This window comes from Eriocheir sinensis, chromosome 69 (genome assembly GCF_024679095.1).
Source record: "Eriocheir sinensis breed Jianghai 21 chromosome 69, ASM2467909v1, whole genome shotgun sequence".
Classification (NCBI taxonomy): Eukaryota; Metazoa; Arthropoda; class Malacostraca; order Decapoda; family Varunidae; genus Eriocheir; species Eriocheir sinensis.
Genome location: NC_066577.1, coordinates 2,115,971 through 2,138,343, shown reverse-complemented (window position 1 = coordinate 2,138,343; position 22,373 = coordinate 2,115,971). Strand labels below are relative to the sequence as shown.

Below are 22,373 nucleotides of genomic sequence, written 5' to 3'. Positions count from 1 at the left end.
TGCCTCCCTTGGGACCAACAGCAGGAAACGTCAAAACTCTTCTGTCACTAAATCCTTTCCATTTTTCACTCAGGAGTGGGCAGAGTACTGGAGCACCTGATGGCACTTAGACAGAAGAGGGCGTGGCATTAACGGCCCATCTCCTGCACCCCAGGATGTGGTGTTGGCCATGCTGGGAGGAGTACAGTGCCAGGAGACAGCTGCTCAAGTGAGGGTCTGAGGCGGACGCTGTGCTCAGCGCTCACTGCGTCCACGCTGCCGCTGACCTCAGGACCCCTTGGTGCATCCCTCGCCTCGCCTGCCGCTTGGTCCCTGAGTGTGGCGTCGGGGGAACCTTGCCGCCCGCTGCAGCTTCCCTGAGGTTCCTGCAAGACCCTCACCCCAGGAGTGGTGGGCAGGGGAGGCTGCAAGGCCGGGCAGCAGCCTGAGTGGCGGGACCAGCAGGAACACTGCCACTGCTGTGAGGACCAGAAGAACACAACCACCACCACCAACAACAACGGCAACAACAACAACAGCATAACCACCACCAACAACAGCAACTATATCACCACCACCACCACCACCACTGACAACAACAACAGCAACTATATCACCACCACCACCACTGACAACAACAACAGCAACTATATCACCACCACCACCACCACCACTGACAACAACAACAGCAACTATATCACCACCACCACCACCACCACCACTGACAACAACAACAGCAACTATATCACCACCACCACCACCACCACTGACAACAACAACAGCAACTATATCACCACCACCACCACCACCCCTGACAACAACAACAGCAACTATATCACCACCACCACCACCACCACCACTGACAACAACAACAGCAACTATATCACCACCACCACCACCACCACTGACAACAACAACAGCAACTATATCACCACCACCACCACCACCACTGACAACAACAACAGCAACTATATCACCACCACCACCACCACCACTGACAACAACAACAGCAACTATATCACCACCACCACCACCACCACTGACAACAACAACAGCAACTATATCACCACCACCACCACCGCCACTGACAACAACAACAGCAACTATATCACCACCACCACCACCACCTTGCTGCTGGCACCTTCGGCCACAAAGGAAAGGGAAAGTTTGAGTGTGACAAGATTTGAGACTGGGAGCAAGTTCAGCAGACACAGCCTTGCACACACTGGTGAGGGAAACCATGAGTGGCCAGCGTGGGGAAAGACTCCTGGGAAGGATGACCTCAGCAAATACACCCACACACTCTGCTGAAGGAGCCCTTGAATGCCAAGACTGTGGCAAAAGGTTCAGATACCAGAGTGACCTCAACAGACACACCCTTACACACACTGGTGAAAGACCTCATGAATGCCAAGAGTGTGGCAAAAGGTTCAGTAGGAAGGGTCACCTCAACACACACACCCTTACACACACTGGCAAAAGGCCTCATGAGTGTGAGGTTTGTGGTGACACATTCATCAGGAAGAGCCATCTCGAGGTACACACTTACACACACACTGGTGAAAGGCCTCATGAGTGTCTGGAATGTGGAGAAAGGTTCAGAGAGAAGCAAACCCTGAAGCGTCACTCCTTCAGACACTCTGGCCTGAGAGAGTTCAAGTGTGACGTGTGGGAAGCACTTCAAGATGAAGGGGACATTGCCCGGCACATGAAGACCCACTTCTGAGGCGCCGTGTTGTGCTGCTGTGGGACCTCAGTGACGGGGAACCAGTCATCAACACCACCTGGAGAGGACTGGCACCATGTTGTGGCTGACTGCTGAGAGATGCACCAACAAGCCGCACCACAGTGAACAGTGCCGTCTGTCCCGAGCCAGAGTGGTGACAACTCTGTCGCCTTGCCCCGGCACAGTGCAGCAGCCAACAAGTAGCACCACAGTGAACAGTGCCGTCTGCCCCGAGCCAGAGTGGTGACAACTCTGTCACCTTGCCCTGGCACAGTGCAGCAGCCAACAAGCAGCACCACAGTGAACAGTGCCGTCTGCCCCGAGCCAGAGTGGTGACAACTCTGTCACCTTGCCCCAGCACAGTGCAGCAGCCAACAAGCTGCACCACAGTGAACAGTGCCGTCTGCCCTGAGCCAGAGTGGTGACAACTCTGTCACCTTGCCCCGGCACAGTGCAGCAGCCAACAAGCAGCACCACAGTGAACAGTGCTGTCTGCCCCGAGCCAGAGTGGTGACAACTCTGTCACCTTGCCCCGGCACAGTGCAGCAGCGGTGACTGGGGCAGCCACAACAGACCATCACCAGGATTATCAAGGAGACGCTGTGTGAAGGTTTGTCACGTCTCCCTGCGCTCCACAAGAAACCCGGCCCAGCAGAGACCACTGGTGCAGACTGCCGGCCTGGGAGCTGTGATGGACGGAGCTTGTTAGGTTTGCTGCCCCGAGGGAAAGGAAGGCAGAATATGTAGCTGGGCAAGGCGTGCACACCAGGAACACTCCAGTGGTGTTTGTCAAGCCTTGTATTGGTGGCCAGTGGCCGGGTGAGTACACACACTAGGATTTAACTATTGAAATAAATGTTTTGTGCAATTCCAAGGTATTGTGAAGATAATTCATCAGTGGACACAGTTCAATAACATTAAATTTAATGGAATTGAAACACTTATTTTTGATCCTCCTTCCACAGAGTTGTCCTCCGCAGCAAGGAGCACACCAGACACACACATTTCTTGTCCTCCTTCCACAGAGTTGTCCTCCACAGCAAGGAGCACACCAGACACACACATTTCTTGTCCTCCTTCCACAGAGTTGTCCTCCACACCAAGGAGCACACCAGACAGACACGTTTCTTCAGGTCTTTGCCAAAAACTCACTGAGGAACAGAGAAGAGAAATTTACTTGTGTTTTGCTTTCATCTTTCTTCCATTGGTTTATATTTTCCCTTATTTCCACAAACAACTCTAACAGATCTTCCTTTCCCAGGTTTGCCCGTGACCCGTGCACCCATTTCCTGGACCAGCGGGGTGAACACCACTTCCGGGAGCCCCAGGGACCCCCTCCCCCGCGGGGCGACGCACGGGACTCAAGGTGGGTGTGGGTCTTGGGCCCTGTGCTGTCCAAATCCCTTATGCAAGAGTTAACCAGCTTCTTCATCCCTGTGCTGTCCAAATCCTTTATGCAAGAGTTAACCAGCATCTTCATTCCTTCCTCCCTGTGCTGTCCAAATCCCTTATGCCAGAGTTAACCAGCATCTTCATTCCTTCATCCCTGTGCTGTCCAAATCCCTTATGCAAGAGTTAAGCAGCATCTTCATTCCTTCATCCCTGTGCTGTCCAAATCTCTTATGCAAGAGTTAACCAGTATCTTCATTCCTTCATCCCTGTGCTGTCCAAATCCCTTATGCAAGAGTTAACCAGCATCTTCATTCTTTCATCCCTGTGCTGTCCAAATCCCTTATGCAAGAGTTAATCAGCATCTTCATTCCTTCATTTCTGTGCTGTCCAAATCCTTTATGCAACAGTTAACAAGCATCTTCATTCCTTCATCTCTGTGCTGTCCAAATCCCTTATGCAAGAGTTAACCAGCATCTTCATTCCTTCATCCTTGTGCTGTCCAAATCCCTTATGCAAGAGTTAACCAGCATCTTCATTCCTTCATCCCTGGCGGAGAAGATACAGAATGCCCAACCTCGAGGAAGCTGAATTAGTGAGAGAGGAGATGTGAAGTTTCCAGTGAAGATTTTGAGTTAAGGATAGACCGAGGATGTTTAGTGTTGAAGAAGGTGACAGCTGAGTGTTGTCGAAGAATAGGGGATAGGTGTTTGGAAGATTGTGTCGAGTTGATAGGTGGAGAAATTGAGTTTTTGAGGCATTGAAGGACACAAGGTTCCTTCTGCCCCAATCGGATATGATAGCAAGGTCTGAGGTTAAGCGTTCTGCAGCCTCCAGTCTGGAGTCATGTACTACCTGTTGTGATGGTCTTCTGTTGAAAGAAGTTGAATAATGCAGAGTTGAGTCATCAGCGTATGAGTGGACAGGACAGTTTGTTATGGAAAGAAGATCATTGATGAATAACAGGAAGAGAGTGGGTGATAGGACAGAGCCCTGTGGAACACCACTGTTGATAGGTTTAGGGGGTTTATGCAAGAGTTAACCATGATCTTCATTCCTTCATCCCTGTGGTGTCCAAATCCCTTATGCAAAAGTTGAGCAGCATCTTCATTCCTTCATCCCTGTGCTGTCCAAATCCCTTATGCAAAAGTTGAGCAGCATCTTCATTCCTTCATCCCTGTGCTGTCCAAATCCCTTATGCCAGAGTTAACTGTAGAACTGTAACGCTTAATTTGACTAACACAGAGAGTAACGTGGGTCCCCACTGTAGAATATATTGAAAAAATACAAAATCGTATTTCTTGACCTCCAAAGCTACAAATCTCTAAAATTAGACATTCCTGAATACAATCACAGTATTTAAATTAAAGTTTATCTCTACACCTATTTTTTGTGAGTAAATTAATAAAAAAATTAAAAAAAATAATAGGTAACGCATATGACAGGAAAATAAATTGTAAGTAAAATTCCTCTTTCTTGGCTGGATGGCCTTCATGAAGAACAATGGCAAGTCCTTATGCATCAGAAAAAGTGACGTGCCTGGAACAAATGAATGTGGCCAAGTATTCTACCTCTAATTTAGGTCATTCTATATTTATAAAGTCACATGCATACATGTAACACGTATATTTGCATAATAGTTTGTATTTTGAGAGAATATCTATATTCATGAAGAAAATGCTTCATTATAAAGATCAATTTGCGTTTGGAATGGCGAGGTGCCGTGGAGAAGCCTAAAGGGCCGGCAACAGGTGATGTGTTATCTTTTCCTGTAGTGAGTCTTGGGGTGTTCCTGTGGTGTCACAGTAACATTCATGGTGCGTCGATGCCAACTACAACTTTTGGCACATTGCCACGGCAGTCAGCAGGGGCCTTATCAGCAGGGCATCTGGCAGGTGTGGGCACTATGGATGTGATCTCAGCTTGGCTGGCAGTATCTTCACTTTCACAATAAATTGTTTGATAGTGACATCATCACATAAACTGATGGTGTCCTCTGCTAAGATCTGTGCGATGGCTTTTTGCTCAGTACAGTGTGACACGTTATCGTTTTTTCTCGACATTTCCCTCTCTGTCTAAAACTAAACAAAATATAATACTTACAGATATGTAGATGATAACAACACTTTGAAGAAAGACTAATAGCCTACTAAACACACAAACTTGAATTAGTGCCTCTACGTCTCATATTTCCATGTACTATAATAATGACTTTTTCTGAATGGAGTGTCATGAGTAAGAATCACATGGTTGGAATCTGTGGGTCCGACCGGACCCACACTACCTCCTACCTTCTGTCAGGAGCGTGCACGGTGAAGATGGCATATCCCTTCATCAAGCTCTGAGTGTCAAATGGCTTCAACCAGACCCACAACTCGCATATGGCTACCATTTTGATAAAAGAGCTTGAATATCAAAAAGTAGAGACAGCTTGGGTCTGCCCGGGCCCAGCGATACTGTTCTAGGGTTAACCAGCATCTTCATTCCTTCATCCCTGTGCTGTCCCTTATGCAAGAGTTAACCAGCATCTTCATTCCTTCATCCCTGTGCTGTCCAAATCCCTTATGCAAGAGTTAACCAGCATCTTCATTCCTTCATCCCTGTGCTGTCCCTTATGCAAGAGTTAACCAGCATCTTCATTCCTTCATCCCTGTGCTGTCCCTTATGCAAGAGTTAACCAGCATCTTCATTCCTTCATCCCTGTGCTGTCCCTTATGCAAGAGTTAACCAGCATCTTCATTCCTTCATCCCTGTGCTGTCCCTTATGCAAGAGGTAACCAGCATCTTCATTCCTCCATCCCTGTGCTGTCCCTTATGCAAGAGTTAACCAGCATCTTCATTCCTTCATCCATGTGCTGTCCCTTATGCAAGAGTTAACCAGCATCTTCATTCCTTCATCCCTGTGCTGTCCCTTATGCAAGAGTTAACCAGCATCTTCATTCCTTCATCCCTGTGCTGTCCAAATCCCTTATGCAAGAGGTAACCAGCATCTTCATTCCTTCGTCCCTGTGCTGTCCCTTATGCAAGAGTTAACCAGCATCTTCATACTGTCCATTGAGTCCCTACTAATGAGACTTTCTATGCATCAAAGTGAAGGCCTTCTTTGTTGATTTATACCATAAGGTGCTGGCTATCATGTGTTTGAAGGTACCCTAAACTTAACCTAACAAACCCCAAACAGTTACTACAGGTCTTGACTAAGAAAATTCATCTATGCTTCCTTACTAATGAGACTTTCTATACAACAAAGTGAGGTCATTCCTTGTTGATTTATACCATAGTTTTCTAGCTCATGTGTTAGAAGATGCCCTAACAATAACCTAACCTGACAAAACCACAAACTGTTACCACAAAGTTACTCTGAAAAATCATATATGCTTCCTTACGAATGAGACGTGATTATTTGAGTGAGTGAGGTCATTCTGTGTTACTCTATGCCATAAGCCCATCATGTGCTCTAAGATGCCCTAAACCTAACCTAACCTAACAAAACTTTGAACAGTTATTATATGTCTGTCCTCAGAAAAATCATATATGCTTCCTTCATAAGACTTTCAATATAACAAGGTGAGGTCTTTCCTTGTGATTTATGCTACAAGTTGTTGGCTGTCATGTGTTTAAAGTTGCCATAAACTTGATCTGACCTAGCAAAACCACAAAAGTTATACTGTACATCTTGACTCAGAAAAACTCATCTATGCTTCCTTACTAAGGAGGCTTTCTACACAACAAAGTGAAGGCTTTCTTTGTTGATTTATGCTATAGCTTTGTGGATATCATGTGCTTAAAAGTTTCCTAAACTTAACCAACCCAACAAAACCCCAAACAGTTATCACACGTCTTGACTCAGAAAAAACATATATGCTTCCACAGTAATGAGACTTTCTGTATAGCATAATGAGTTCATCCTTTGTTAATTTATGCCATAATTTGCCGCCTATCATGTGTTTGAAAATTCTCTCTGCTTAACCTAACCTAACAAAACCCCGAACAGTTACCACACGTCTTGACTCAGAAGAGTCATATATGCTTCCTCAGTAATGATACTTATGATCTAACAAATGGAGGTCTCTCTTGTTTAATTCATGCCATAAGTTTCTGGCCATCTTGTGTTGAAGATGCCCCAGACTTGCCCTCCCCTGTACAGTACTGTGCAGCACTGGCTCATGTTACTGTTGCATAACCTTAGAAGAGTGCTGTGCACAGTTACACCAAGAAGGTATTTTTCAGTGAAAAGTTCATGAATGTGTAACGTCTTTTTTTTTAAGCCAACGCTATATTCCTCCTGACGGCCACTGTTTAGATGGTAATGTGGTAGCCGGGTGGTCGTCTGGCTATTTCCGAGCGGTTGTCAATGATGTTGAGACAAGCCTCAAGACAAGTGAACACTCGTTCTGGGTTTTAGCGCGGTAATGCTGGAAGGTGGGTGGATTCCCGTGTGAACCACTCTGAGACAATGTTTAGTTAAGGGGGAGGTGGTGATAACGTGCGTGTGTGGGTGTGTGTTCAGTAATGCCCAAATGGCAGGTTGACAGGCTTGAAATTAAAGCACTTACAGCAACTTAATAACTTTTCTTATGTATAAATATAGTTACAGCCCCTGGGCGGTTAGCGGAGTGACAATTTTAAATGAATACATACATAACGGCATATTATTGAACCTAACTAACTATCAGGGAGATTGGGGAACATTTGGATGCTTATCTGTGTTGAAGTGCTGACTGGTGCAGGATGGAGGAGGGCACTGGGGCGATTGAGGCGCCAGCGGGGGGGGGGGAATGCCAGGGCCGGTAACTGGAGCAGCGTTGTTGACGAGGCGTGGTTGAAGAGGCCGTGGTTGGGTGGTTTACGAGCTGAGGCGTGGTTGAAGAGGCCGTGGTTGGGTGGTTTACGAGCTGAGGCGTGGTTGAAGAGGCCGTGGTTGGGTGGTTTACGAGCTGAGGCGTGGTTGAAGAGGCCGTGGTTGGGTGGTTTACGAGCTGAGGCGTGGTTGAAGAGGCCGTGGTTGGGTGGTTTACGAGCTGAGGCGTGGTTGAAGAGGCCGTGGTTGGGTGGTTTACGAGCTGAGGCGTGGTTGAAGAGGCCGTGGTTGGGTGGTTTACGAGCTGAGGCGTGGCTGAAGAGGCCGTGGAGGTGGTTATGACGGCAAGGCTGGCTTATGGCATTGTTGAAGAGGCTGCTTCTGCCGTGCTTTTGTTTCGCCTCGCCTTGCTGAGCTCTGCTGTGCCTTGCCTCGCCTCTGCCGTGCTTGCGGTGGTGTGCACAGGGCTGTGATGGACGGTCACGCCCACCTCTCAACGTGCGTCCTTCACCGCTCGTCAGTCTCACTCTCTGCCTCTCACTGTCTGCCTGTATCTCAGTGTTTGTGTCTTCTCCCTGGCTGCCCTCCTTGCTGTAGTGCTGCTCGTCTCCTCACTGGCCCGTGCTTCTCCCTGCCCCAGGGCTCCCACAAAGGCAAATCAGTAATTCCCAAGACTCGTGCTGAAAAATCCCTATATTGGACAAAAACTTCCTAGTTTACAAATAATGACATGTACTTACAGTACCCCCCCCCCCAAAAAAAAAAAAAAAAAAACGAAATAGGAAAAATTTGCTTTTTAAGTATTTCAGAAGTCTGCTTTTGATCATTATACAGATAATACACTTTTCTTTCCCTTTTGACAATGATTTCTCTCGAAACAAAAAGAACTTGTAACACAATGTTTGAGTTTTCTTGTGATGATTAAATTTTCATCATGTTCTTAATAAAATGCTAAAATGAAGTAAATGAATGAGATCCCTTAGCAGCTGAGATAGACGAGTGATTTTCATCAAGCAGTATAACATATAAACAAAGACTAAACCAAAATCAATAAATAACTGAATATCCTGAGCATTAGCTGTTGACATTTCCTGTCAACAAAATACGAAAAAATACACTGGAAGTTCATATTCTTGCTTTTCTAGCATAAATTGCACTATTAACAAATACAGTAATTTAAGAAAACACTTTCATACAAAATGTAGGTGTTACTTGTGTACTTTACACTTTGGTATACAGAATATATTATTGGCATAAGTAAAGTTCTATCATATTCTTAACAGAAGGATAAAATGAAAAAAAGAGATTCCGCAGCAGCTGAGATAGACTAGAGTGCTTTCCATCACGTTCTATCTTCTATAAAAAAATATTAATAGACTAAACTAAAATCAATAAATAACTGAGAATCCTGAGATATTGCAGTCTGACATTTCTTCAGTCAACACAATATAAAAAAAACGCTTGAGAGTTCTTATTTTGCTTTTTCCAGCAAAACTTGCACTGTTGAAAAATACAGTAAAAAAAAACTCATACAAAAAGTATATGTTGCTTATTATTTATTTTACACTTCATAAGCATTATTATGATTTTAGTGCTTGCAATGATTTCATGCGCTTTAGTGTCTGTTGCATTGCTTTTGACATTTTGCATAAGCTTTAACAATCTTAATTGGGTGATGATGTACACTTAGTTTATTAGCTGTTAACCCAGTTGAAGCCATACCTAGTTTTCCATGGAGTAGTCCCACAATGCTTTCCCTTTTCAGTGAGTTTCTGTGATCATTCTTAATTGCTTTGTGTGCTAAAAAGTCTTTCAACTGGAATATTTGCACAAGGTAGTGACATCATGCACCCAATAACTATGCAGATTTCTGTATTTCAACTCACTACTTATGTTTTTTTGGGTTCAGTCTTTCTCTCCAGCTGGAAATCCCTAAATTGTCACTAAAGGCGACCAGAATTCCCCAGAAAATCCCCAAAAAGCCAAAATCCCCAGATTATCACTAAATGCATGAAAAAGTCCCAATCTGGGAACAAAATCCCCAAAAGTGGGAGCCCTGCCCTGCCCTTGCCTGCTCGCCTGGTCTTCTTGCTAAGCTCCTCCCCCTTCTTCACGTGACTTGCTCTTATTTGCGCACTCAACTTCCCCGGTGTACTCCCTGACCTCGGCATTACAACCAGATAATCTATCGCTGGCTAACTAATAATCACTCTAGGGCTCGAGACTGGAGATGAGGGATTTCAGAACAGTCTTTCATCCATTCACACCCTCATTCACGCCAACAATCTCTACTTATCACACACTCTCGTGCACCCGTCCACACATCCGCTGACTTGCTTGTTTGTTGTAATATATAATCACTCACTTGCATTCCACACCCACTCACTCGTTACACATTTGGACCGTTACAATGAGGAAATGATGGTGATGATGATGAACGAAAACAACGGTGATGATTGTGATGATAGAGAAGAGTGCACATTTGGACCGTTACAAATGCTTTCAAGAAGGATTCGTATTTGTATTGGAATTAAAATCATTTCAGTGTGTTCGAATGTGTTTTTGTATTCGTCGGAAGTTGAAGTATTCATACTGAAATACACAACTCTGGTATTCCCTCCACCCTGCCCGGCAAAGGTTCTAGCTCCACCTCTCCACCTGGTCCTCTGTCTGGTGTTAGTGTGCTCCACCCTGCCCCAGTAAGGGTTCTAGCTCCACCTCTCCACCTGGTCCTCTGTCTGGTGTTAGTGTGCTCCACCCTGCCCGGCAAAGGTTCTAGCTCCACATCTCCACCTGGTCCTCTGTATGGTGTTAGTGTGCTCCACCCTGCCCCAGTAAGGGTTCTAGCTCCACCTCTCCACCTGGTCCTCTGTCTGGTGTTAGTGTGCTCCACCCTGCCCCAGTAAGGGTTCTAGCTCCACATCTCCACCTGGTCCTCTGTCTGGTGTTAGTGTGCTCCACCCTGCCCCAGTAAGGGTTCTAGCTCCACATCTCCACCTGGTCCTCTGTATGGTGTTAGTGTGCTCCACCCTGCCCCAGTAAGGGTTCTAGCTCCACCTCTCCACCTGGTCCTCTGTCTGGTGTTAGTGTGCTCCACCCTGCCCGGCAAAGGTTCTAGCTCCACCTCTCCACCTAGTCCTCTGTCTGGTGTTAGTGTGCTCCACCCTGCCCCAGTAAGGGTTCTAGCTCCACCTCTCCACCTGGTCCTCTGTCTGGTGTTAGTGTGCCCCACCCTGCCCCAGTAAGGGTTCTAGCTCCACCTCTCCACCTGGTCCGCTGTCTGGTGTTAGTGTGCTCCACCCTGCCCCAGTAAGGGTTCTAGCTCCACCTCTCCACCTGTTCCTCTGTCTGGTGCTAGTGTGCTCCACCCTGCCCCAGTAAGGGTTCTAGCTCCACCTCTCCACCTGGTCTGCTGTCTGGTGTTAGTGTGCTCCACCCTGCCCCAGTAAGGGTTCTAGCTCCACCTCTCCACCTGGTCCGCTGTCTGGTGCTACATACTTGTAGCACCAGCTGTCTCCTCGGCTACTGTTGTAAGCTTGCCGCTGATTGGCCAGGGCCTGAGGCAGCCTCCCCCACACACTGGGGAAACAGACTCTCCACACTACTAGTGTTGCTTCCATGCTTCGTGGCACACTCACGCCGCGTAACACATGCTTGCTCTCCGCATCACTGAACAGTAGAAGGGCTGCAGATCATGGCTGTCTCAAAACACTCAGACTCACTAAAAATAGAGGAAGTAATGGAAGCTGAAGTCAAAGCCGGGCTGTGAAGGTTGAGGCCGCTCTTTATTCCATGACAATTTTTCACAGAGTTATTAAGCTGCTGTGAAGACAAACCATTGTCCTGAGGAGGACTTTCTTTATCATGTGGTATTGTTTGTTTTCACAGTAGTGTGGCTGTCTGTGTGTGGCCTCCGGGGCAAAGCCTGGTGACTCATGACAGCGTACATGTTGCAGAGGACTGTGTCAGCCAGCCCCCCGCCCCGACGGCTGGCCCTCAGAGCGGCACTCCCCCCTCCCTCCCTCCCTGCCCCAAAAGTGCTGACGACTGTCAGCCAGTCTTGTGAGGGGCAACACTCCCTCCCTCCCTCCCTGCCTGCCCCAAAGGTGCTGACGACTGTCAGCCAGTCTTGTGAGAGGCAACACTCCCTCCCTCCCTCCCTCCCTGCCCCAAGGGTGCTGACAACTGTCAGCCTGTCTTGTGAGGGGCAACACTCCCTCCCTCCCTCCCTCCCTGCCCCAAAGGTGCTGACAACTGTCAGCCTGTCTTGTGGGGGGCAACACTCCCTCCCTCCCTCCCTCCCTGCCCCAAAGGTGCATACAACTGTCAGCCTGTCTTGTGAGGGGCAACACTCCCTCCCTCCCTCCCTGCCCCAAAGGTGCATACAACTGTCAGCCTGTCTTGTGGGGGGCAACACTCCTCACTCCCTCCCTCCCTGCCCCAAAGGTGCATACAACTGTCAGCCTGTCTTGTGAGGGGCAACACTCCCTCCCTCCTCCCTCCCTGCCCCAAAGGTGCATACAACTGTCAGCCTGTCTTGTGAGGGCAACACTCCTCCCTCCCTCCCTCCCTCCCTGCCCCAAAGGTGCATACAACTGTCAGCCTGTCTTGTGAGGGGCAACACTCCCTCCCTCCCTCCCTCCCCAAAGTTGCATACAACTGTCAGCCTGTCTTGTGAGGGGCAACACTCCCTCCTCCCTCCCTCCCTCCCTCCCTGCCCCAAAGGTGCATACAACTGTCAGCCTGTCTTGTGGGGGCAACACTCCCTCCCTCCCTCCCTCCCTGCCCCAAAGGTGCATACAACTGTCAGCCTGTCTTGTGGGGGGCAACACTCCCTCCCTCCCTCCCTCCCTCCCTCCCTGCCCCAAAGGTGCATACAACTGTCAGCCTGTCTTGTGAGGGCAACACTCCCTCCTCCCTCCTCCCTCCCTGCCCCAAAGGTGCATACAACGGTCAGCCTGTCTTGTGTGGGGCAACACTCCCTCCCTGACTCCCTCCCTCCCTGCCCCAAAGGTGCATACAACTGTCAGCCTGTCTTGTGAGGGGCAACACTCCCTCCCTCCCTTCCTCCCTCCCTGCCTGCCCCAAAGGTGCATACAACTGTCAGCCTGTCTTGTGGGGGGCAACACTCCCTCCCTCCCTCTCCCTGCCTGCCCCAAAGGTGCATACAACTGTCAGCCTGTCTTGTGAGGGGCAACACTCCCCTCCCTCCCTCCCTGCCTGCCCCAAAGATGCATACAACTGTCAGCCTGTCTTGTGAGGGGCAACACTTACTCCCTCCCTTCCTCCCTCCCTGCCTGCCCCAAAGGTGCATACAACTGTCAGCCTGTCTTGTGGGGGGCAACACTCCCTCCCTCCCTCCCTCCCTGGCTGCCCCAAAGGTGCATACAACTGTCAGCCTGTCTTGTGAGGGGCAACACTCCCTCCTCCCTCCCTCCCTGCCTGCCCCAAAGGTGCATACAACTGTCAGCCTGTCTTGTGGGGGGCAACACTCACTCCCTCCCTCCCTCCCTCCCTGCCTGCCCCAAAGATGCATACAACTGTCAGCCTGTCTTGTGAGGGGCAACACTCCCTCCCTCCCTCCCTCCCTACCTGCCTGCCCCAAAGGTGCATACAACTGTCAGCCTGTCTTGTGGGGGCAACACTCTCCCTCCCTACCTCCCTCCCTGCCTGCCCCAAAGGTGCATACAACTGTCAGCCTGTCTTGTGGGGGGAACACCTCCTCCCTCCCTCCCTCCCTGCCTGCCCCAACGGTGCATACAACTGTCAGCCTGTCTTGTGGGGGGAACACTCCCTCCCTCCCTGCCCCAAAGGTGCATACAACTGTCAGCCTGTCTTGTGGGGGGCAACACTCCCTCCCTCCCTCCCTCCCTCCCTGCCCCAAAGGTGCATACAACTGTCAGCCTGTCTTGTGGGGGCAACACTCCTCCCTCCCTCCCTGCCCCAAAGGTGCATACAACTGTCAGCCTGTCTTGTGAGGGCAACACTCCTCCCTCCCTCCCTGCCCCAAAGGTGCATACAACTGTCAGCCTGTCTTGTGAGGGGCAACACTCTCTCCCTCCCTCCCTGCCCCAAAGGTGCATACAACTGTCAGCCTGTCTTGTGAGGGGCAACACTCCCTCCCTCCCTCCTTGCCCCAGAGGTGCTGACAACTGTCAGCCTGTCTTGTGGGGGGCAACACTCCCTCCCTCCCTCCCTCCCTGCCTGCCCCAAAGGTGCATACAACTGTCAGCCTGTCTTGTGGGGGGCAACATTCCCTCCCTCCCTCCCTCCCTGCCCCAAAGGTGCATACAACTGTCAGCCTGTCTTGTGAGGGCAACACTCCTCCCTCCCTCCCTCCCTGCCCCAAAGGTGCTGACAACTGTCAGCCTGTCTTGTGAGGGCAACACTCCCTCCCTCCCCTCCTCCCTGCCTGCCCCAAAGGTGCTGACAACTGTCAGCCTGTCTTGTGAGGGGCAACACTCCCCCCTCCCTCCCTGCCTGCCCCAAAGGTGCTGACAACTGTCAGCCTGTCTTGTGAGGGGCAACACTCCCTCTCTGCCTCCCTCCCTCCCTGCCCCAAAGGTGCATACAACTGTCAGCCTGTCTTGTGAGGGGCAACACTCCCTCTCTGCCTCCCTCCCTCCCTGCCCCAAAGGTGCATACAACTGTCAGCCTGTCTTGTGAGGGGCAACACTCCCTCCCTCCCTCCCTGCCCCAAAGGTGCTGACAACTGTCAGCCTGTCTTGTGAGGGGCAACACTCCCTCTCTGCCTCCCTCCCTGCCCCAAAGGTGCATACAACTGTCAGCCTGTCTTGTGAGGGCAACACTCCTCCATCCCTCCCTGCCCCAAAGGTGCTTACAACTGTAAGCCTGTCTTGTGAGGGGCAACACTCCTCTCTCCCTCCCTCCCTGCCCGATCGGTGCATACATCTGTCAGCCTGTCTTGTGAGAAGCAACCCTCCCTCCCTCCCTCCCTCCCTGCCCCAAAGGTGCATACAACTGTCAGCCTGTCTTGTGAGGGGTTGGTCCGTGGTGCAGTGGTCAGTGTGCCTGGCTGGGAGTCTGCAAGCCCGGGTTTGGACACCTGCCCGGGCACTGAGGGCGCAGCTCACCCAGCTGTTGGTGCTCTCTTTGGGGCTGGCTGATGGACGGTGCCTGAGGAGGACTGTGAGTCGTGTGTTGGTCCTCTGGCACCAGAAACAGGAACAGTTCTCTCCTCAACTTTGCAAAGTCCAGGAGGCTGAGGGTTCTGGTTCCTGGGTGCAGAGGCGCGAGCCTTGGCGCTGGACTTGACACAGCAGTGCTGGCGGTGTGGCAAAGGAGACCAGCCACATCCTTGTCAGTGCTCGCTGGAGGATCCCTCGGAACTGTAGGCTTTTCCGGAGTGCTGAGCTCCTAGACCCGTGCAGTGTTTCCTACGCACAAGTGCGCACCTCTTGAGGAAGTGTTCAGTGCGTACTTATGCCTTTGCCCTTTTGAACAGTCAGGCTGCTGTCACTTGTGTTTTTGTCTTTAATTCCTTACTCCAGGAGTGTTAAGGGAGCGTCGCCTGCCTTACTCCTGTGGGAGAACATCAAAATTCAGTCCATGCTTTGGTTCATTTATGCAACAATCCTTTTGTAATGAAGCATCCTTCCTGCGCTGCCTGAGTAAAACACGTAAATCCCTTTAATAGTAACGCAAAAGTACGCAAAAATTGAAGCATCGCTTTACTTGAGGATGCCACTGAGCCGTCCTTTGAGAAGGGTTTGCTCGCTGTCTCTTTTGAAGGAGTAACTATTGTAGAACATTTGTTGTGGATTCCTTTTTCACTTGCCAGTCTGCATCTCTCCGTATAATGTTTTACTTGCAAGTACTCTAGAAAACTGTGAGTTTGAGGGGAAAGGAATGGTGAAAAATGTGTGAGACTAAATATATTTATTTCACTCCACATGAGAAATAGAGAAAGGTTTCCTCTTTGTGACAAAGAAGATCCCTCAGATTGGTTGAGGCACAGCAGAGCTATGTCCTTCTGATTGGCAAAACAACAGTGTTGAGATATAGGGCATTTAAAGTTTGAGGCGTAGCTGAGCGCGCCATTTAAAGTCCTGTATTAGGGTCGCCTACGGTCGCAACATTTTGATCTATTTTGCTAATAAAAGCCACTTTAGAAGCCAGGGTTTGCCACGAAACTCTGAGAGACTGTTGCCAAGATCACAATCATATTTCAGAAACACATAACTAATTTTCGTCAAATCTCAGAAATTATCGAACATGTCACTCCTTGACTTAGTTACCCTTTGTGTAAAATGCCTCCCAGGAATCCCTGGGTGTTGGAAATGATGCTAGCGCCCATGCTGGCATTGTAATATTGTTTTGGTCATGATTTTCTTTCCATTCATTCATTCATCTTTGACGCCTGCTCCTAGGAGCTCCCACCAGGGGATGGCCACGGCAGAAGTCTCCATCTCTCTCTATCCAGACACTCCCTCCTTGCCTGCTCAAAGTTCCTCAAGGATCTTTCCCCCTCTCCCTCACATACTCCTGCACCCTGTCCCTCCACTTCACTGGAGGTCGTCCTCTAACATTCCCACACTTGGAATAAACTAGTTCACAGTATATTATGGCTTTTGTTATTTGCAGCTTCCTTTCTCATGAAGATCTAACAGTGAATTTCATGATCATACTTAGTCTTGCTCCCAAACAGCCGTAAAGTCAACCATCAATGCTGAAATGTTTTTGAACAAAAAATTGTTCCACGAGTGAAGAGTTTTGCCTTTTGGACAAGTGTGGATATGGATGCAGGGCAGGTATCTAAGCATTTCTAATTGTAGTGTGTCTATTGCAGTGATGGTGATGACACTGACAACAAGGAGCATGTCCTCCTAGAGTGACCTCAAGCTGGTACTGGCCACAGAGATCACTTTGTCGCACTCCACTTTGGGTAAGCACGTTTAAAATTGTCCTTTATTTATGAGCAAGTTTTCCTTCAGGGCTCGTTTATAACATTTGTACTTTGACAATTATATCTTGATGCTTATGAGGGCATAACAATGGTGGGTCTTGCCAGGAAGGCACTCCAGGGACTGGCCTGGCCCACGGTGTTGTGGACTCGCTCAGTACAGGTATATGGCGTTGTCGATATCTACACAGGCCGGAGGGGCTTAGAATGGAAAGGGGAGATGTGGAGGCCTGCTCGGAGGTCCATTGGGGTGGAGGCAGCGAGCAGTGAAGCAACGCACCCCCTAGTTAGTTAAACTGTGGCAGCCCTTATGTCCCAGTGGCCATGTGTCCTGGGGTGACGGGTTCTTCCCGCCACAGGCTCAGGGACCATTGTGGCAGAGATGAGCACTGGGGCCATGCACAGCCACAGCCTGTGCCCCAAACTTTACCGTCCATTCAGGGTCCAGGGCAGCCGTGGTGATGGCTCAGGGACCATTGTGGCAGAGATGAGCACTGGGGCCATGCACAGCCACAGCCTGTGCCCCAAACTTTACCGTCCATTCAGGGTCCAGGGCAGCCGTGGTGACGGCTCAGGCATTAAGTTTCTTCCACTTCAACAGTAGATCATGTTTGTAAAGGTAATTTCTGCTGTAAAACTTTCTTAAAGCAGGACAGATATTTCTTTATTGGCAGCTGTCAGCAGGCAACAGAATGCAACATGTTGTGAATATCTTGATAAGTTATCCAGCAATGATGACAAGTTAGTAATGCTTCAAAGTGCAGGTTACAGGTCAACCCCTAACCAAGTCAACTCACTACCCATCAGCTCACTCCCCTGGTCAACTAACCAGGTAACTCACTCCCTGGTCAACTAACCAGGTAACTCACTCCCCTGGTCAACTAACCAGGTAACTCACTCCCTGGTCAACTAACCAGGTAACTCACTCCCCTGGTCAACTAACCAGGTAACTCATTCCCTGGTCAACTAACCAGGTAACTCACTCCCCTGGTCAACTAACCAGGTAACTCACTCCCTGGTCAACTAACCAGGTAACTCATTCCCTGGTCAACTAACCAGGTAACTCATTCCCTGGTCAACTAACCAGGTTAACTCACTCCCCTGGTCAACTAACCAGGTTAACTCACTCCCCTGGTCAACTAACCAGGTAACTCATTCCCTGGTCAACTAACCAGGTTAACTCACTCCCCTGGTCAACTAACCAGGTAACTCACTCCCCTGGTCAACTAACCAGGTTAACTCTCTCCCCTGGTCAACTAACCAGGTTAACTCTCTCCCCTGGTCAACTAACCAGGTAACTCATTCCCTGGTCAACTAACCAGGTTAACTCTCTCCCCTGGTCAACTAACCAGGTAACTCACTCCCCTGGTCAACTAACCAGGTAACTCACTCCCCTGGTCAACTAACCAGGTTAACTCACTCCCCTGGTCAACTAACCAGGTAACTCACTCCCCTGGTCAACTAACCAGGTAACTCACTCCTTGGTCAACTAACCAGGTAACTCACTCCTTGGTCAACTAACCAGGTAACTCACTCCCTGGTCAACTAACCAGGTAACTCACTCCCTGGTCAACTAACCAGGTAACTCACTCCCTGGTCAACTAACCAGGCTAACTCATTCCCCTGGTCAACTAACCAGGTAACTCATTCCCTGGTCAACTAACCAGGTAACTCACTCCCGTGGTCAACTAACCAGGTAACTCACTCCCTGGTCAACTAACCAGGTAACTCACTCCCCTGGTCAACTAACCAGGTAACTCATTCCCTGGTCAACTAACCAGGTAACTCACTCCCTGGTCAACTAACCAGGTAACTCACTCCCCTGGTCAACTAACCAGGTAACTCACTCCCCTGGTCAACTAACCAGGTAACTCACTCCCTGGTCAACTAACCAGGTAACTCACTCCCTGGTCAACTAACCAGGTAACTCACTCCCTGGTCAACTAACCAGGTAACTCACTCCCTGGTCAACTAACCAGGTAACTCAATCCCAGGTCAACAAACCCGGGAACTCACTCCCTGGTCAACTAACCAGGTAACTCACTCCCTGGTCAGCTAACCAGGTAACTCACTCCCTGGTCAGTCAACCAGGTAACCAGGTAACTCACTCCTTGGTCAACTAACCAGGTAACTCACTCCTTGGTCAACTAACCAGGTAACTCACTCCCTGGTCAACTAACCAGGTAACTCACTCCCCTGGTCAACTAACCAGGTAACTCACTCCCCTGGTCAACTAACCAGGTAACTCACTCCCTGGTCAACTAACCAGGGAACTCACTCCCGTGGTCAACTAACCAGGTAACTCACTCCCTGGTCAACAGGTAACTCACTCCCCTGGTCAACTAACCAGGTAACTCACTCCCCTGGTCAACTAACCAGGTAACTCACTCCCCTGGTCAACTAACCAGGTAACTCACTCCCCTGGTCAACTAACCAGGTAACTCACTCCCCTGGTCAACTAACCAGGTAACTCACTCCCCTGGTCAAGTAACCAGGTAACTCACTCCCCTGGTCAACTAACCAGGTAACTCACTCCCCTGGTCAACTAACCAGGTAACTCACTCCCCTGGTCAAGTAACCAGGTAACTCACTCCCCTGGTCAAGTAACCAGGTAACTCACTCCCTGGTCAAGTAACCAGGTAACTCACTCCCTGGTCAACTAACCAGGTAACTCACTCCCCTGGTCAACTAACCAGGTAACTCATTCCCCTGGTCAACTAACCAGGTAACTCACTCCCCTGGTCAACTAACCAGGTAACTCACTCCCCTGGTCAACTAACCAGGTAACTTCTTCCCTTAACGACAACGATGGCGCCATATATTTTTTCACTGACGTAAGCAACGAGCTCCGGCCACAGCATTTATTGTAAAGTGTGTGGGAGAGAGTGCCGCGAGATTTTGTGTGAATGTGCAAAACTTTGTTGCCTTGGCCCACACGGGACAACCACGCCCTCAGAGCTGTTCTTTTCGATGCAAGTCCGATTTTATGTTTTTTTGGATCTCGTATGTAATATTTTCAGGTTGTATCGTAAGCTCTCGCTTCAAAAACACGGCAAGTAGCGAAATGTAGATCATTTCGGTGACGCAGCGATGCACGGCGAAGGTGTTGCCATGTAACAGGATCACCCACCGAGGCTCTCGTGCTGGAAAAGGAGTGTGACCACACAGTTGTTTTTTATAGTCGTGATGATTCGGAGAGTTGATTTTTTCATGATTTTTATTAAATATAAATCAATCTAGACACTGTAGGTGTTGCAACGGTTATAAAAAGGTTAATTTGGTTGATTTATATTCAGATATTACACTTGTGAGAAGAGAAGGAAGACATAATACCAACATTTTTGAGATATTTCTTGTAGTAGTTCTCCTTTTATTGTTTTTCCTATGAATATTGAGAGGATACTTTTGTGCTTCTACAAATGTCTTGTAGTAAATATATTCTTGTTTACTAGCCAATCAAACTTAAGTTATATTAATATTATGGCGAGCATTATGAGTGTCCGTACCATCCCACCCCTGGCCGAACCGTCACCACGGGAGGGGATGGTTCGCACGATTCAGAAACTTGTCTTTCATCACCTACAGCTGAAAACTGGAAATAGCTACGGGCGTCATATTAGCAGCCTAAAGAGCCAGATGATGGAGGAACTTTTTGAGATCAACAAAATTACACACTACTTTTGAAACTTTTTCTAAAAATATTTTTCTACAGAGTGTCCGAATCATCACCCCTCTCCCCTATATGTCGACGCTAAATGACTAACTGGCACCTCTTTCGCCCCCTGGATGACTCCGTGCCAAAAACAGCCTACAGTTCCTGCCTGCACATCACGGCGTCTGCAGAGCGAGGATGTTCCCTCAGCCGACCTGTCTTGGCGGTCTTCCTCTAGTTTCTGCTCGCTGTGTGCGTGCTGAGCGTAGTCTTGACACCTCCATGATTTGCCTGGTGTTCTACATGAACCAATATCTTGTTCACAGGGGTGTTCACAGGAGTGGGAAGCAGAAGTTGGAATTTTTTGGGAATCATGGAATTCCAGCCAAATCATAATCTGATTTCACAGTTGAGTTATACGGATGATTTTGTACAATTTTATTCAGTGAGATTCATTCCAGAATGAAAAACTACAAAAAACAGTTTTTCAAGTGTCTCCACAACTTGGGCTGTCTGTAGGCAGTAAATTTCCCGGTCAGAGATTCTAAACTATATTTTTAGACTCCATCGCGATAAAATGAGCAACTTTTCTTCAATATTTTTTTCTGTACATCGCATCAGTAAAAGTTGGAATTTTTTGGGAATCCTGGAATTCCAGCCAAGTGTGACAACCTGGAAAGAAAGGGCTCTCACAGCAGGGTGCCTTGTGGGACTTTTTCTTAGTTTCAAAGTGTATTTTTCGATGACTTGCGTTATGGGGATCACCCAAGAAAACTTTTGCGGTTTGGAGGAGTTAATCTTTGAAATAATGTGAATATTGCTGAATGTGAGGCCGGGCTATTTTGAATATTACCCAGTGTGTTATTTACATGCAGTAAATTACCAAAATTCCTTATGTGCAGGCACCTGCAGAGCCAGACGTCTTGTTTAAGTGCTTGCAGTGAGGTGAATTATAGGTGTTTGAAAGGCCAAGAATCCTTGGAGTGTGATCTGACTAAACTGTTTGACACAAGCTTGTCTTTCGTGTGCTTGTTTGGTGTGTTGTCGATGCAAATCAGCACATTTGTGTTTTATACAAGATGGCCTGAGGGTTCCTGAGTACAGAAACACTGAAATATATGCCAGAACACCAGCTTGGGTGAGGCACTGAGTGGAGCGTCCGTGCCCCAGGGTGCCCTGTGACCTGAGAGTGAAAGGCGAACCCCACAATGCATTACCAATGCAAGGGGTACCAGTTGACCTGGGGTGTGGGTTGACCTGGTTACCAGTTGACCTGGGGTGTGGGTTGACCTGGTTACCAGTTGACCTGGGGTGTGGGTTGACCTGGTTACCAGTTGACCTGGGGTGTGGGTTGACCTGGTTACCAGTTGACCTGGGGTGTGGGTTGACCTGGTTACCAGTTGACCTGGGGTGTGGGTTGACCTGGTTACCAGTTGACCTGGGGTGTGGGTTGACCTGGTTACCAGTTGACCTGGGGTGTGGGTTGACCTGGTTATATCTTACTCGGGAATAACTTTAACAAAGCGTCACACAGGGATGATACTTTGGCAGTGTTTCAGACCTTGCCGTAATTTCACCACTATGGTTCACTAACAGTGTGGGTGACGAGAGCACTCACAAGAGACACGTAATGCAACAATCCGGCACAGGTGGTTTGCGGTGCGTGGCGGTGCGCTGGCCACGTCACGGCACCGCCACGCCGGCCCTGTGTCGGGAACCACTCCACCTGCCAGACTGTCATTGCATGTCCCTCACGAGTACTTTGGTCATCCACATTTTGTCGGTGAACCACGCGGATGAAAACAGGGCCAGGTCTGAAACGTGCTCTGCCAAATTATCTTCCTTGACCAACGCTCTGTTGAAATGTTGCTCACGAGAAACAGCACAACACAGCCCTGAAACC

The 22,373-nt window shown here is 48.9% G+C and overlaps 1 protein-coding gene across 1 annotated transcript in view; it reads left to right on the top strand.

The window, feature by feature from the left end:
* Positions 1–1,995: 1,995 nt before the first annotated feature.
* The window catches only part of LOC126988317 (neurofibromin-like), a 46,166-nt gene continuing 25,788 nt past the window's right edge, over positions 1,996–22,373 (top strand). Inside the window, exons 1-3 of the mRNA XM_050846373.1 lie at positions 1,996–2,524; positions 2,967–3,071; positions 16,705–16,800. The gene's annotated coding sequence lies outside the window, so the exon portion shown is untranslated. The remainder of the gene's footprint in view (positions 2,525–2,966; positions 3,072–16,704; positions 16,801–22,373) is intronic.